Source organism: Arvicanthis niloticus, chromosome 18 (assembly GCF_011762505.2).
Source record: "Arvicanthis niloticus isolate mArvNil1 chromosome 18, mArvNil1.pat.X, whole genome shotgun sequence".
Taxonomy (NCBI): Eukaryota; Metazoa; Chordata; class Mammalia; order Rodentia; family Muridae; genus Arvicanthis; species Arvicanthis niloticus.
The window spans coordinates 9,216,284-9,233,600 of NC_047675.1; the positions used below are offsets into that span (position 1 = coordinate 9,216,284).

At 37.2% G+C, this 17,317-nt stretch overlaps 1 protein-coding gene across 6 annotated transcripts in view; it reads left to right on the forward strand.

Annotated features, from left to right (window-relative positions):
• The window catches only part of Inpp4b (inositol polyphosphate-4-phosphatase type II B), a 702,669-nt gene that overhangs the window by 107,746 nt on the left and 577,606 nt on the right, over positions 1-17,317 (forward strand). For all 6 annotated transcript variants that reach the window (XM_034522353.2, XM_076915453.1, XM_076915455.1 and 3 more), the window contains exon 2: positions 15,546-15,608. The gene's annotated coding sequence lies outside the window, so the exon portion shown is untranslated. The remainder of the gene's footprint in view (positions 1-15,545; positions 15,609-17,317) is intronic.

The following is a 17,317-nucleotide window of genomic DNA, read 5'->3' on the forward strand; positions in this document are numbered from 1 at the left end:
TTTCTCTATTCCCCGATGGCCTCTGCTTCACTTCCTGCCTCCAGATTCTTGCCTTGAGTTTCTGCCCTGGATTTCCACTATGATGAACCTGAAAGCTGAAACGAACTCTTTATACTCCAAGTTGTGTTTGTTCATGGTATTATCACAGCAACAGAAAGCAAGCCAGGACAAGCTGTTAATCCAGTAATTATATTATATTACATATATATATGTATATATATATATACATATATATATATACACACACATATGTATATATATGTCTGTCTATCTGTCTGTCTGTCTATCTATCTATCTATCTATCTATCTATCTATCTATCTATCTATATATCATCTCTCTCATGCACACACACACACACACACATCTGTGTTATATTCTATTGGCTTCTACTTACCATGGTTCCTAACTTCCATTCTCTCCAGGTAGAAGCCATGAGCTTAGAAGGGAAATTTGATTACAGGATAGAATTGGATGGACAGTCAAAGAGTATGTGATTAGAAGTGTCTTGAGAAGGTCTTTAAGAAAATGAGTTTAAGAAACACTTTTAATGCTTCATATTGTACTGAGACTTCCATGAAAGAGACGAGAAACACACAGAGGGAGGAAGGGAAGAAGAGTAGGAGGGCGGTAAGGAAGTTAGGAGGAAGGGTAGGAGGGAGAGAGCAATATCTTGTTTGCTATTTAAGCTTAGTTCTGCACTGTGGAATCTTTTATAAATTCAATGCGTATATCAACCATTGGAATTCTTGGCAATCCTCTCTGATCACCCAGCTTGTCATTTGGATTCTTGCTACTTATCCCCACTTTGCTCTTTTTAAAAACAAGCAGTCAAACAAACTAACCTTTTGTTTTTCTCTGTTTTTATTACTTAAGAAAAATGTAAAATTATTCATATTTATCGTGTGTGTGTGTGTGTGTGTGTGTGCTAGTGCAGATGCATGCAGGCCAAAAGGCAACTGTCAGGAGCCCATTCTTTCCTCCCTGCTGGAGAAGGCAGCGTTGAGTCTTGTTTCTTCTGTGCTGTGTATCTTGGGCTAGCTGACTGCAAACTTCCAGGCAAATGTCTTGTTCCCACCTCCATCTCAGAGTGGGGCTGCTGGGATTCCTGACATGCCCTACTGCTTTTATTTTAGAATAGTGCAGATTCCCAGATTGAACTCAGGAGTCAGACTTGCACAGTGAGTACTGTGACCTGTGCATCATGTCACTGGCAGTGCTTGTGCCCACATTTTATGTCCTACTTTTAAACAGTGAGAAACGACATGTCCCCCCCCCCCCACGGTTCTGTATGTATAGTATGCACAGTATGCACTGACCCTGCTCCTTCACATTCCTTTCTCAGTATTTCTCAGTATTGAACTATTTTTACAACTGTATTGCTCATTTGTTAAATGGCTACACAGTTCCCTTTCCTATCCCCCTCCCCATCTCTCTCTCTCACACACACAGACACATACATATACTTTGCAGTTATTTGTAAACTGTATTTATTACCCCACCATTATTAAAGTTTTCCTACTAAAATATTACATTTAATATTTTTGCCTCTAATGCTTGTACTTCTATTTTCTACCACCTATATGTCATTAAATTAGCCACAAGATAATTTCACTGGTCATACTTCTCCCTTTCCAGACACTGAGATGCAGACTGAGGCCTAATTCCCTGGAATTGGTACCCAGGGCAACTCATCATCTGGCCTAATTTTTGCTCAGCATCTGTTTTTGGTCTTACTACAGGTGGGATCACTTTCCTTCTCTTGTTTATATTCTCTACTAAAGCTTCTGGTGTCTATAAAATCATGTGGCCATGTTGTAAGAATCAACTTGGCCTGGGTTCTATTTCCCAGCATGGCAAAAGATTTCCTTAAAATTACTTTAAAGTGATTTTAATAAAATGTTAGTTATTTTGCACAATGGAATTATTTTAAAATTATACTTTTTCCCCATTAATTTATTTATTCACTTTCCATCCCTATTGCAGCCTGTTTCCTCTCAGCGCCCCCTTCTTCTGAGAATGGGGAGGCCTTCCCTGGGTATCACCCCATCCTGGTAAATTAAATCACTGCAGGACTAGGTTCATCCACTCTCACTGAGGCCAGACAAGGTAGCCCAGGTGGAACAGGATCTACAAGCATGCAACAGATTTAGGGACAGCCCCTGCTCCAGTTGTTGGGAGACCAGCATGAAGACCAAGCTGAATATTTGCTACATATGTGTGTGGGATCTAGGTCTATCCCCTATATTTCTTAATGAGTTATGCACAGAAAGCACTTACTGGGAAATTTGTTTTCTCTGGACCAAGCCAGAATATCTTGGAAATGATCACATTTTAAAACATATCTTTCTTAAATAGTATTATAAAGATTTAGACAGTGATCAATGTGATTAGCTTGAGCAAGAGTCAATAAAATACCGTGTCCACAGCAATTTTCAAAGGTAACATGACATTTCAATGACATTGTAACACATTTAAAAATTCTCTTATCTCTGTGTGTATTTGTCCTGCATTTATGTCTGTGTACTACATGCATGCCTGTTGCCTGAGGAGGCCAGAAGAAGATATCAGATCTCCTCAAATCAGAGTTACAGATACTCGAGAGCTGCCATTTGGATGATAGGAACCAAACTCTGGCCCTCTGAAAAAGCGATCAATGTTCTTAACTGCTGTGTCACCTCCCCAGTCCCACTGTGGCATTATAACTAAAAACCACACTTTTTGTTATTACTTTTAATTCAATAAACTTACAACTAATTGGGTCTTACTTTTTTTGCTACTGAACTTTCTCAATTATTGGAGTCTTTTATAGATGTCCAAAGTTCCTCTTCCTTTCTTCTTTCTTTGCTTATAGTTCTATTTTATTTTATATTATATTCATTCTTGGTGTTAATGTTCTAGTATGTTAGCAATTTTTCACATTCCAGAAACAAATATTTTTCTTATATAACTGTGATAGATTCTGTACACTAAAGATTTAACAATAACTTTTTATCCCTATATAATGCCCCATCCATACACAAAAAAAGTTCCTTTCTTTTTTATTGATAATAATATAAAAGTAATTATTTTCTTTGATACTATATTCTAAAGCAAATTAAAATTTTATTGTATCTAGTTCATATGTTGGAAGACAATATCCAATATCAGAGACAAGGGGATGTCTTTTCTATTGCTATGAAAAGACATCATGACCAAGGCAACTTATTGAAAAAAGAGTTTATAGGGTCTTACATTGTAGAGGGTGAGTCAATAGCATTATCACAGGGAGGATGGCAGCAGGCAAGCAGGCATGACACTGGAGCATTAACTAAGAGATTGCATCTTAACGAACAACCATGGGACAGAAAGAGAGCTAACTGGAAATGGTTTGGGCTTTTGAGATCTCACTCCTTCCACAAGGCCACACCTTCTAATCCTTCCCAAACAGTACCATTAAAAGGGAATCAAATATTCAACAGCAAAACCACATAGATCTCTTTGGGTAAAACAGTAAAATGTATATTTAGGTAAACATATATGTAGAAAATCAATGAAGAGAGAAATGATGAGACTGGTTGAAGAGTTCTATGTGAGGAGGGACGGAAATGAATGGATAAGAAAGTGTGACAACATGGAAACAGAGGAAGGAATCACCTTCTAGGAAGGTGGGCCCTGGAAAGAAGCACGGATTGGATCAATGGGAGCATAGTGGGGAAGATTAGAAAATTAAAAATATATATGTACATAGATGTCACAATGAAACTCAACAAGTTGCTAGTGAAAAAATAACAGGAAAATATTAAAAGATATTAACCTATGTAGACTATTCTCAATTAGATACCACAAGACAAAAAACATTTTTTATTTCATTTAAGAGTAAACAAAACAAATTAGCAAACAATAACAGCAGAACAGATAATTTTATCTTAGTTTAAAAAGTAAAATGAGACTGTTTTGCACTGATTTCTAGATTTTGAAGCTGATTTTGTTTTTCGGAGATAACACACACACACACAAACACACAAACACACGCTCACACACTCACTATGCTTCATTGTTGACAGTGGGTTATTTTTTTTTTTTTTTTGCAAGAAGCAATAATTGAGTACCACAAATCAATTATTCATCTGGAACTTCTATATGACAACTTAAACCAAAAGCAAGAAATCAACAGGGCAGCTTCTAAGTGAATAAGTAAAAACTAAGGGATGCTGGGGGGGACTCAGAGGGACTGGGATCTGCACGGTACTGTAATACAGCATTAGGTCACACGGGACTTTGAGCAAACAGTAGCTCTTCTTCCGTTAATCTCTTGACTTAGGAACTCGCATAGACATCTGCTCATCAGGTCTAAGACATGTCAGTTCTCCAGATTGGCAGTTGGTGGCATTTGTGTCTCCCATAGACAGTACAGAGGCACACGAACAGACAGATTTGCACTTAGAACTCAATATGGCTAAAGAGAAACTTTCCTAAGTCCTTGATAGTGAGTTCATTCAAATTTAGTAATATTGCTGTCAGAAACAACACATAGAGATAATGAAACACTCTATAATAATTTTAATACACTTTGTGCTGAAGTTGATAAGACTTTCTTTCATTGAACCCGGGAAAATAAATTAGTTGAAGAAAGGATTTTAAAATCGTTTAGTGTAGAAGAATTTACTGCAGAGTCAGCCTTATTAAACTTTAGTATGCCTTTAGACCTCCTGTGGTACTTAGGAAATGAGGAATCTGACTCTGTTCTTCTGGGTTGTGTCTAATGAGCGTCCATCTAGGCGTGGGGATGCTGCTGGGTTTCCTACATCTCTGAGTATAATGGATCTAGAGTCTTTCAATTTCACTTTGATACTGGTACAAAATAGAAGGTGTCAGAAGCCATTATGAAACGTTTAAAGAAGCAATCTAAAGAATATTGTTGAAGGTGTATTTGTGCTTCAAGGGAAACTTAGTACACTGGCTGCTTAGGGCAGACTACACACTGAAAACTCAAGACATAGGATGTTTGTAATTTTAATGAGGACTTGAAAAATATAGAAAACTGCAAAAAACATGTGCAAAATGGATTATTTTTGCAGTTGTAGATTTATATAAGCCGTAGTAGCTTTCAATAAGAGGTAATGTGTGTGGGTTTTTGAAATTTTATTTTTACTTTGTATGTGTGTATATGTACCATGTATGTACATCACCTTGGAGGTCAGAAAATGGTGTTAGATCCCCTGGAGTTTCAGAGAGTAATGAGCTGCCATGTGGGTACTATAAGAACAGCCGGTGCTAGTGCTTTGAGGCATCAAGCCATCTCTTCAGCTATAAAATAATTTATTTTAATAAGACATAAGAATACAATATATTTCATAGTACTGTTATGTTCATGAAAAGAGCAAAAGTATGCTAGCTCAAGTGAAAACTCTGTATAAAATGCTGAGGGCTACCTGCCTACAAATCCTGTCCTTGCTCACTGGTCCTGTGATTCAGGCACTTAGAGTAACCAAAGTGTGCTTCAACTTCTTCACCTACAGTACATAGCCATAAGAACAAAGGTTGTTATGGATATTAATGAGCAAAAAGCAACAACACAATGACTGGCTTGGGTTTGACAGAGCTAAATGTGTCTGTTTTTATTAGAAGAGAAAGAAGTCACCTTCAAATTAATGTGCAACATATAAAATAAATACCCTAAATTTAAATTTAAGTATAATTTTCTAATTTCTTTCCTTTACCTTCTCCTTTATATTCCTCCCATGTTTGCCTCCTTCTCCCTTCCAAGTTCATGAGCCTCTTCTTTTTAACGTATTGAACTTACATGTTTTCACACACATACAACCTTATATAAACACATGAATACAATCCGCTGAGTCCATTCGGTGTCTACTGCATGCACAGACATGAAGAGTTTAAAAAATTCTTAGAACACAGAATTTCTCCTGAACCTGTTAAAATACGTATGAAAAATAATTTTTTTCTTTCAATAAATGGCAAAGGGCCAAATATAACCAAAGTACTGAAACTGTCAGCCAAATTGTATCTACCTTGTTATGTTTGGCTTCATATCCACTTAGCCAACCGAGTGGGGAGGGATGTGTATCTGGTGAACAATTAAATCTCTGACAAACATGTATAGACTTTTGTCTTGTTGTTTACTAAATGACAAGGGTATGGCATTGACCCACACCCACCATTTACCTTTTTTTTTTTTACTATTGTAAATAACCTAGACAGAGTTATAAGTGAATGGGACCACAAGTAGGGTGTATGTAAGTATGCCGTTTTATGTAGGAGACCTGAGCATATGAGAGTTTGAGGATTCAGTCTTTCTGGAAGAAATCTCTGGTACATATCAAGGGTATCTTTGAAAAGGTGTTAAAGTCAATCACATAAAAGTATTTTTAAAAGAACTAGAATACAAGATTAAAATTGAGTTTTTCCTAACTTTCTTCTTTCTGTGTTTTAAATGGAATTCTGCTTTGATTTTACTTTCTTTCTGCCTGTCTCTTCATGAGTTAGCAAACCTTTCTAAGGGTGTGGGCCTTAATTATCTCCTTTGAGGTTTCTCATTAGTAATTCCTGATCTAGGTTTTAATTATGGGTCACAGAAACAAAAGGTTTTCCTGTCTGGTTGCTTGTAGGTATACACAAACATGTATTTATCCTATTTTCTTATTTTTCTATTTATGCTTCCTTTCAGCAGTTTAAATGTAGATGTTTCTAAATTTAGTCTGTAACTCTAAGACTCTGTTTAGTTTCATTTTTTTTCTGGGCTAATTATTTTCTAAGCTAATAAGCATGAGGAATTACACAGCAAAACAATTGATAGTGTGTTTCATAGTATTTGCAAAAGCAATTAATTCCAGAGATTATCACACTGACAATCTGATTCATTTCTTTGCTAAAGTTGTATAAATTAAAAATATAAAACTCTCAAACATACGCACTGTTTAGTATTATGCAAATATGTTTTAGAAACTGAGTGATGCGTATGCTTTGCAATACTGAAAACAGTTTGTTCTAGAGAATAATGTTCTGTTCCTGGGGCTGTCTTGAAGGCTTGGCTCTACAGTAATAATTGGTAATGAATTCTGCATTTTTATTTCCTCCTGATGTTTTTTCAAATCAAGGATCGTTAAAAAACATCCACTCGTGACACTTGTTCTGTGGGCTATACACTGAGAGCTAAAATGACAGTGTGCCTAAACTTTTCTCCATATGCTGCAGAAGACATGTGGAAAAGCAGCACAGCTCAAGTGTCAGGCTTGGTAATGTGTCTTCCAAAGGGAACACACTTGACATAAGAGCCAAGTCAAAAAACTAAAATATTTTCAGCATCCTGAAGGCTCTCCTGAAGTTTCCTCACTCACTGTTAGGTGTCTTCTCCATACTTTGTATCAGCGGCCACATGCTGTACTTGGCATACTCAGGGTTCCATTGTTACTTAAAAACATCCTCAGTCGAAAGTGTCTTTGACACACCCTACCTTCAGAGAGCAAGCACACTGTAACCATGCAATGCATTCTTGAGTATTGACAGTCCTCCACCCTAACCCCCATAATCACAAAGCTCACCCAACATCACCAAAAAATATACTTCAAACCACAAGTGTCAGCAAAGACCGGAACTCAAAGTGAGGTTCCTACCTAGGGCATGTCCTTCCACAGCACCGTAAAGTCAAAACGTGTGAAAACACTGTCTGTGAGCTCCCCGACCTTAAATCTCTGGAGTCTCTTCTTATGAGAAAATGAGTCATTGCCAAAGGATGTCATTAGACTATCACTATAGGAGCTGCTGAGATGGCTCAGCAGGAAAAGCACGTGTTACCAAGGCTGATGACTACATGCTGGAGGAAAATAATCAACTCATATATGTTGTCCACTGACCTCCGTGGACTTTCCATGCCACGTGAGCCCTCCTCCCACCAAATAAACAAATAAGTGTGATTTGGAAGTATTTTGTTTTGAAAGTATTTTGTTTGCCTCCTTAGAGGACTTGTCTCTAAATATAATCACACTGGAACTCAGTCCTACCTTGGATTTTAAGAAGACACACATGGCTGCTAACAAAATGCAACCTGTGGCAAAGATATCCTTGCATGTGACTTCTTCCCTTCAACATTGTCTGTGACATTTGTCACACTGTTCATGTAAGTGCACTTTGTTCCGTCTCATTAATATATGCCATTTAATTGTACAAAAAAATCTTTATCTGTTCTGTCTACAGGGTTTTAGGTCGTTTAATATTCCTGATATAAATAGGGTTCATATGAATATGTCTGTATATATATGTATATATGTAATCACATCTCCTGATCTTATCTTGCATTCAGAGTACTAACTAATGTGAGGATTTTGTAATATCTTGGTTGAAAAGCTAGTGTGCCTTCTTTGGTGAAATTTCTATTTATTTTTGCATTGTTTTTATTGAGTGGTCTGCCTTTTTCTTACTGTTTGTGAAAATCACTTTATACCTTCTGAGTATCAGCTATTTGTCTGATGTGTGGTAGAAGTATTTTTGCACTGTGTAGCTTGGCACCTCATTCTCTACTTGACATCTTTTGATGAAGATAATATTTTTATTTCAATGCAAATAAACTTATTATGGATCAGTTAAATGATGTTTAAGAAATAAATCCCTGTCTACCCCAAAGACAATGAAAATGACATTTCCTTTTAAAGTCATTTGCTGGTCTTATTTTCCATATACGAGACCTACAAGCCATGCAGCTGAGATTATCTTATGTAAGAGTACTTTTTTTTTTTGCCTCAAGCAGATGTTTGGTATTGGAATACTTTCCTTTCTACCAATTTGTATATGTATGGTTTTGGACCCTATAAGAAGATATGTGTATACCCACATAATCAAATAGTTGCCTTAATTACCAAACCTTTTAGTAAGTTTTAAATTCATATATATATCATATATATGTAATATATATACATATATAATATATATACACATTATATATGTGTATGTATTACATATATATGTAAACATATATACATATATGTAATATATATACACACACATATATACACATATTATATATAATATATAATTATGTGTGTGTGTGCATGTGTGTGTATAGTGTTTCATGTATATGATGCATATGTGAGTTAGGTGTGCCATGGTGTGTGAGTGAAGTCAGATGATAGATAACTTTGGAAGTCCATTCCCACCTTACATGTGTTTTGAGGCAAGGCTTTGCCTCTTCACTGTGTCAGTGGACCTAGAGCTTTCCAGTATTTCTCCTGTCTCTGCCTTCTAGACGATAGATGTGGACCCTCACATCCAATTTTCACATGAGCTCAGAACTCAGGTCACCAAGCTTGTATGATAAGCATTTTGCTGAGCTGTCTCCTGGCCTTTTCAAATTCTTATTTTGTTCATTAACATTGACTTGTATAATCTTGATCCTTACATTTCTGAATAAATGTTTGTAGTTGTTGTAAAAAAAATAAAACCAGCTAAGATGGCCAAGAATTGACTGTAAGATAACGCATGAGTTAAGTGAAGGAAGATTAAGATAATGATGAGTGAGCCTTCTGATGTATGAGCATGTCCTGTCATTCTCATGGTTTTTAGGATTTTGATATAGAAGTTCCAAACATGTCTTGTTAGTCTTATTGCACATATTTGTTTATTACCCTAACTCAAATGCTACAGCTTCTGTTTTATTTATTGATCATTTTATGATAACATAATTTATTTTTGTACAATGACTCTGAATTCAATAATTTTTCTAAATTTACAAATTAAAGCTAACAATTTTCTGTGTATTATGTGTGTCTTGATTTTAAATGCATTTCATAATGCATTAAAGCAAATTAAAATCATTTTATTTTGAATCTATCTAAAATAAAATTTGAGTTTTTTATTATATGTTGAGAAATAACACACTTTTATATTCATGGTGAAAGGAAAAGGTAGGCTCAGGAGAGTATTGGAAAATGTATCTAAACATGAGCATATGTTATAAAAACAAAAAGATTTTTTTCCCTCATACTTCGTGTATAACAGTCAAGAAAGGACATCTGTCATTCCAGTCTCATGTCCTTATCTATAAAATAGTGACCTAAGCTACGTTAATTTTCATTCTCTTTTACAGGGTAGGTTGATGATTAAGTAAACTGTTGTACTTTTAGACGTTTCCCCATTGTCTTCTGCTCAACCCTCTGTGGGCTTGTGATTTGCAGGGGTGGGAGGGGACACGCTCACAGGTCCTCATTTTCAAGCAGGGAAGTGGGTGGTATCAGTCTCCTGAATGTTCCCACGCTCCCTATTGAAGACATCTGAGACCTTCAGCGTTTTTTGGACCTCTCCTATTGGCTATGGATGACATCATCTTGTCTCAGCTCCAACTCTGTGTACACTTCCCTTCTCTCACACCTCACACTGCTCCCATGATGTGCCAAGTGGTGCTAAATGGTGAGTTCAGTTTTTCTGAGGAGCTTGACTCTGAGCCATGAACTTTCACTTTCTACTCCTAAGTCCCCTCTCAAACTCATGTCACTTCCCTGTGGGTGTCCTCAAGAACGGGCGTGAGGATTTGTTGACCTCTTCCTCTTCAGTCAGTCTTCCTGTTTCACATCCACATTACCTTAGAGTTTCACCACTGTGACATCATGGACAGCCTAATCACCTTATAAGAAAGAAAACTTAATATTCATGTCCAGTTTCTTAATTTTGATTCTATATTTATTCTGCCCTCTTTCTTTAGTCCTTTGTCAGGATGGTGCATCATGACAAGCGGTGCATGTTGGGGGAGGCCTGTTTGCCTTATGGTGGTCAGGAAAGGACTAGGTCACTTTAAGGTTCCTTCAAGGACAGGCTTCCAGTAATGTTTTTCATTCTCTTACCTCTTAAAGGCACTATAACAGTCTGATAAAGCTGCAAACATACCTTTGGGAGTATTCTGGATCTAAATTATTAATTCTTAAAACCAAAGGACTGAATGACAATTTGTACATGAGTCTTGTGTTTTATTTATTTTAAGGGTTGAACCCATGATCTAGTTTCACACCGTCTAATATTTTTATGCGAAACTTGTTTTATTTCTAAGTAGAACCTGATGTTGATTTGGGTCCAAATTTCTGTCAGATGTCAAAACCCAACGTCTCCTTTTCAGTTTATCTTGTAACTGTCTTAATTACCCTCGAGGCAAGTGCTATCCTTGGCAGGAAATCGAGGTCAAACATGGACTGCCTTTGGATGTATTCCCACATAGTAGCATCTTTTGTGTGATAATATGACTTCTTGCATAGTCTTTTGTCTTCTGTGTCTTTTTATCCTACAGGTTTTTTTAATTTTATAATTGATTTGGTACAACTAAGGAATTGCTATGTAATTGTTCTCAGAAGACACAGTGAGATATTCATGCTCCATAAGTCAACACTTTTATCTGCATTAATATTTAATCTGTAAAAGTGGAATATAGTTATTAAGGATGGTTTTATGTATTAGTTATTGCATTAAGTGGCAAAGGAGATCAGTGATAGGCCCAGTATGTAGCTGTCCTTGAGGAACTTGGAATAGTCAGAGAGACAAGGCAACACGAGGCAATGCAAGGAGGCAAAATGAATTGCAGCCCTTGACTTTAATTGCTGTACAGTGGTGGCAAATGATACAACCAACAGAGTCCAAAGTACCTGGGGATCACTTTGTGGGAAAGTGGGCATTAAAGTGTTGACAGGTGGTAAATTTGGCTAGTGCTGAGAAGTAAGACCTAAGTCCTAAGCAGAGGGAGCTGTTATTAAGAATGGAAATGAGAGAGAACACCACACAGCCACTTGGGACTCTGCTTGACAGAGCAGGAAGAGTACAACCGAAGAACAACGATATAACACTCAAAGAATGATCATAAAATGGAATACAATAGAGTATCCAATAGACATGTAATTTTTTACGTAATTTCTTGTAGGAAAGCTGGAATTGTGAAAAAATAATACTAAAAGATAGGAAACAGTTAAACATGACCCCTTTGCAGCCGTGGCTATCAGATACTCACATGACTCACTTGGGAGAAATTCCCCATTACTAAGATGAGAATCAGAGTATGTTCTACATCTCTAAAATCAAAGGGTCCCGAGCTTTGGAGATTGCAGGAAGATTTATTTGGAATGGCTTAGAATATGCTAGAAATATCTGTGTACAGAGCGGGGAGGGGGAGGTGTTTCCCTGTTGGTGTTGGTAAGAGGTGTCAAAAGGAGAGCATAACTCAGTCTCCTAAAGGCCAGGGGACAGAGTAGAAGTAGTGCCTTGCTTTCTGATAAAGAAAATGCAAAGAGATGAGCTAGGGAGCAGCTAGAGCTGGGCCAGGCAGAGGGGGCTGGGCAGCACTCAGCTGCTTCCCCTGTGGCTGGTGAACATAGTTTTGATTGATGTAGGTCCTTCCTCAAGGGCTGTCCAGCAGCTGAATTATTCTCATTAGATAAAAGTTGAATTCATCACTTGGGGCTGTGGTTGCAGTGATTCATATGTAAGGTCCAAAGACATCAGGGATGAGGCACACAGCAACCTGGGCACATGCACTTCTGTTGACACTCAGCTTTAAATGTGCTAGGCTCAGAACCTAAGTCCCCTTGATTTCAGTGGCAGGAAAGTGAACTTCCCACTTTTCTTCTAATTCCTTGTTTCAGGGACATCAGGGTACAAAGTTAGCCAGTAGGAAAGGAATGAACAAAGGGGAGCCACTGATCCCTGTGAGAGCTAGCCTCATCACATTAACTATTTCTAAACAGAAAATTAACTTTAAATCACATTTTCTTTGTTTTTGTTTTTAATTTTTATTGGTTATTTTATTTATTTCTATCTCAAATGTTATCCTCCTTCCCAGTTTCCTCTCCACAAGTCCCTTCCCCCCTCCTCCTTCCTCCTGCCTCTATGAGGGTGCTTCCCCACCCTCCCACCCACTCTTGTCTCAGTGGCCTAGCATTCCCCTATCCTGGGTTATCAAGCCTCCACAGGACCAAGGGGCCAGATAAGGCCATTCTCTGCTGTATGAGGTTTTCATATGCAGTTAAGTTTTGCATTCAAAGTTAAGAATGTTTTCTCGGAGTTGAGTTAAAGGAACTTTATAAAAACCTCTGGGTAGTAAAAGTCTAGGAAGAGGCCTGATGCTTGACTGAAATGTTTCATTAATTTCTTAAAAGTGCCTGCAAATTCTCACAGACTGCCTGGCTTCGAAGAAGAGACTTATGTTCTGCCATTTCCAGAGGTAGAAGTCTGAAGCTTTCTGGTTATATTTCTGATCATCTATTTTCTATTTTCAAAATACACAGAATGATCTTCTAATTCGTATGCACATAATCTGTGTATGTGTGTGCATGTACTTGTGCACATGTGTGTATCTATGTGTATGAATGTGCGTGTATTTGTGTACATATGTGTGTGCATGTCTAAATGCACATATATATGCATCTATTCATGTGTGTGCACATGTATATATGTAAAAGAATGTATGCATGCACGTTTGCATGTGAACTTTGTGTGTGTGTGTGTGCATATTCGAGTATCTGTGGGCAGGGCTCCTACTTGCAGAGATGAGAGAACAACCTTCAGATGTTGGTCCCAGCCCTTTTGCCATGCTAAATACTTTAAACAGGGGTTTTCCCTGCTGTGCCAGCCATATAGCTGACCTGCAATGTTTTGGAGCTTCCTCCAGCTTTGCCTTCCACTTCATACAGGCACACTGGCATTGCAAATGTTGGCACTAGCACTTGTGACTTTTCACATGGCTTCTGGGATCTGAACCTAGGGCATGCATGTCAACATGCATGGCAAATACTTTTTTGTCCTGTTTTTATTCACTGAACCATGTCCTTGGTTGTGAAATGGTATTTCTTAACCTATTTTTAGGATGGGTTCAGTTACTGGAAATGCTTGTTTTGTCCAGTTTTATACTCACGTTGTTCACAGAGGAAGCTGACTTGTCTGCCATGTTTGTGTATAGATTGTTGTTTAGATTTCCTTTAAATTATTCTTTCTTGTGTTACCATTTTCAATCCCTTACAGATTCCCTTTGAATGTATTCTGCAATTTCAACACATTATATGTTTGTTTAATGAAAACACACTTTCAAATTTCTTGGTATAATTGTCTGGATATATGTGTACCTAATTACAGCACACTTTTTATTTAGTTTATGTTTTGTTTATTACGGTTTCTCTTAAGGGTATGAAAACATGGCTTTTTGTAGTTGTCTCTGTAATGGAATCAATACTTCACCAGAGAGGACAAGGCTAGATATGTTAAGAGACACTTGAAGCATTTCACACTGTGTTGGAAGGCTTCTTCAGTTCACTCAAGAGCAAGTCCTACAGGAAAGCTGTTGATAGCTTATAGATTATCTTCCTGAAACATGATTCAATCCTTTTCATGTATCCACCAAAAACTATCTGGGTGTTTCTTTGGCTATCACCGAGTTTGATTAATCAATAGGCAAATGAGGCGATTTCCAGTGTGCTATGGTTTAGTCACTCCACCATGCCTCTTTCTAGGATGTGGACTCTCATAAGCCCTTTCTAAAGCAGGAAGTTGCTAATAATTCTAATAATTACATTGATAATTGTATTAGCCAACACTTGCTATGCTTATCTGGCATTGTCTTATGCCCTTCATATCTATTTATCTCACTTAATCATCATGCTAACTCTATAAAGTAGGGGCACAATCAGCTCCATGTTACAGAGGAAAATGAACGCACGCAGAGTTTAATTTACTTGCCCAAGTTCTCACAGCTGGCGAGATGCAGTGATTGCAGTTATAGGATTATTCTGATAATGGCTGCCAAACCCGATTATTTAATATTGCTTCTCTCTCTTAAATGGTGAATTTAAAATTCTCACCTACGTATGCGACAGTCCTTTCTGTAAAGCCATTGCTCAGATTTGAGATTCTGCTCCTCCAATATGAACATTCAGATAACGATGTAGTAAAATCTTTTATGGGGCACTCCTCAAGATTGTTATATGCTCTGGGAGGGACCAAGATATATTTCTGTAACTTCTGACTCCCATAGAGAGATTTCCTCCCCATTCACAGCACAGAAAGCTTGGAGATCACATCTCCTAAGGAGGGCAATCTGCAATTATTTACAGTCGTCTTTTGATTATTGTGGAAAGACACAGACTCTCATGAATATTTCACAGCCCACCCGCTCAGGGAGAGGGAGGAAAGTAAGTTTGGATAATTGCAAATTCCATTTTGGTCTTTTGTATTTCTATAAATTTTGGGTCCTAACATGGCTTATAGCTTCTCTTTTGAAATTCCGGGAGCTGATGCATTTCCTTGCCAAGTGCAAATCATGTTTCTGTGTGAGGAAAGAAGAGAATCAGAGGAAAGAGGCTGAGGATCTGCCACAGTCACCCATGGGTGACTCAGCTGCAGGGAGGGAAGGACCTTGGGGGAATTATTTGGCATTTAAGGAAAGTGGCTCCTGGGGCAGCTGCTGAATGAAGCTGAGTATTGTGTTAAATGATTTTCTTCTCTGACCTTTATTACTAATGAATCTTCTTTAAGAAGCATTTAGAGAGTAAAAAGAAAGGTTGTTTTTATTAATCTCTCTCTTTGCCCACAGAACCCAAAGAAATGGTATCACCTGGCAAGAGATCTGCCGTGTTTTATGAAAAATCAACCCAAGGTAGAAAAATTTATTTTGAATTAATATTTTTACAGTTTGTTAAGTGCATGGAACTGTTGACTTTCTTTGATGACTGAGTTTAAATATTTTGTGAGTTATCAAAACATTAATTTTTTTATTTGAAAAGTAGAAGGAAGGTTTTGTGATGATCATTATATTTATAAAGTGGATAGTAAAAATTAAAATACAGAACGGCTTATGAAACCTTGTGGGTGACCATTAATTTTTGATATTATTTTTCATTTATATGTACAAAATCTTGAGAGTTTGCATTTTCTTTTTCTCTTTCTTTCTTTCTTTCTTTCTTTCTTTCTTTCTTTCTTTCTTTCTTCCTCTCTTTCTTGAAAATAACTCCAACTGCTGACCCATGTTTACAAAGGGCAGGCAGTGGGAGAAATGAGATTTATTAGGATATAGTTATGTCAGCTTTTCTTTAAGCATTAGTCAGAAGGCTTTCACATTACTTTTTGAATATGCAAGAACATGTCAATAAAGATTTCTGGAAATTTTCATCGAATTTTATGAAGATACTCTTATCCCAAACACATATTTTCCCTGGTAAGGCTGAATTACATCACACAGTTGTTGAATAGCAAGCCTGATTATGCTTAACAGATTGCATATTTAGCTGCTAAATTTTCAAATTGCTGTGTGATTTATTTACATATGTTGTCCTAAGACTATGAAAACCCATGCAAATATTCTAATGGCATATACATGAAAACAAATTGAGTATAGATGAAGACATATACAGTGTATGTGTTTTGCAGATAAAGCTTTTGCAGAAAATAACTCACATGGGTTAGAATTGTGAACGGATCTAGATAATTCTGCTGAATGCTACACTCTTCTATGCCATATTGACATATATTGTATACTTGCATCCCAAAAGGAACTAACTGCTTTTTTAAATTTTGGATTAATCGTTGAATACACCTAACCAAAATGAGAACTGAAATAAGGACAGAAATTTAAATTTAATGGTCATTAGTAGAAAAAAAACCTGTTTCTGAGCTTTGATTTGCAGTTGATCAAAGCTAAATTGTTAAATTGCATTACAGAAGGGGGTGTTTCTGTTTATTTTTTTTCTTTGATTCCTAATAGGAGAAGCAAACTCCTTGAGAAAAGTTATATTTTCTAAAGTTTTTTGGAGGAGGGGATTGTAGCCTTCTATCCAAGTTTATTGACATTAACATATCTTTAGAACTTAAAAATTGAACCTTGGAATGATTCCCAAAGCTCAGAAATCACCAGAAATGAGGGATAGAAAGAGTACAAGGATGAAGGAAGAGGATGCTGGAAATCCCATCATCTGAACATGACATGGATGTTATACACTTGAACTAACAACAGCTGTGACCACCCACCACAGCACATAGACAGAATCCTGCCTGGAGGATAGAGCTCATGAGGCCACACTCCTAGCTAGGAGATTTTGCCAGCGGACGGCTGCTTGTGTGCCAGTTATCTTCAGGATCATGACCCTGAATAGGCTGACTATACTCCAGTACTCCAGTGGATGGTCCTATACCCATGCACATGTTTCCTGTACTAAGCCAACTCAGTGGTTTATGTAGTAGAATGGGGAAAGAGTAAGGGGAGGGGAGGGAGGAGTAGAGGGTAGAGGGAGTGGGGGCTAGAAAATGAAACTAAAACTTTCAAATACCTAATGAAATCATATGATGGTCACCTTTTGTATATAGTCACTA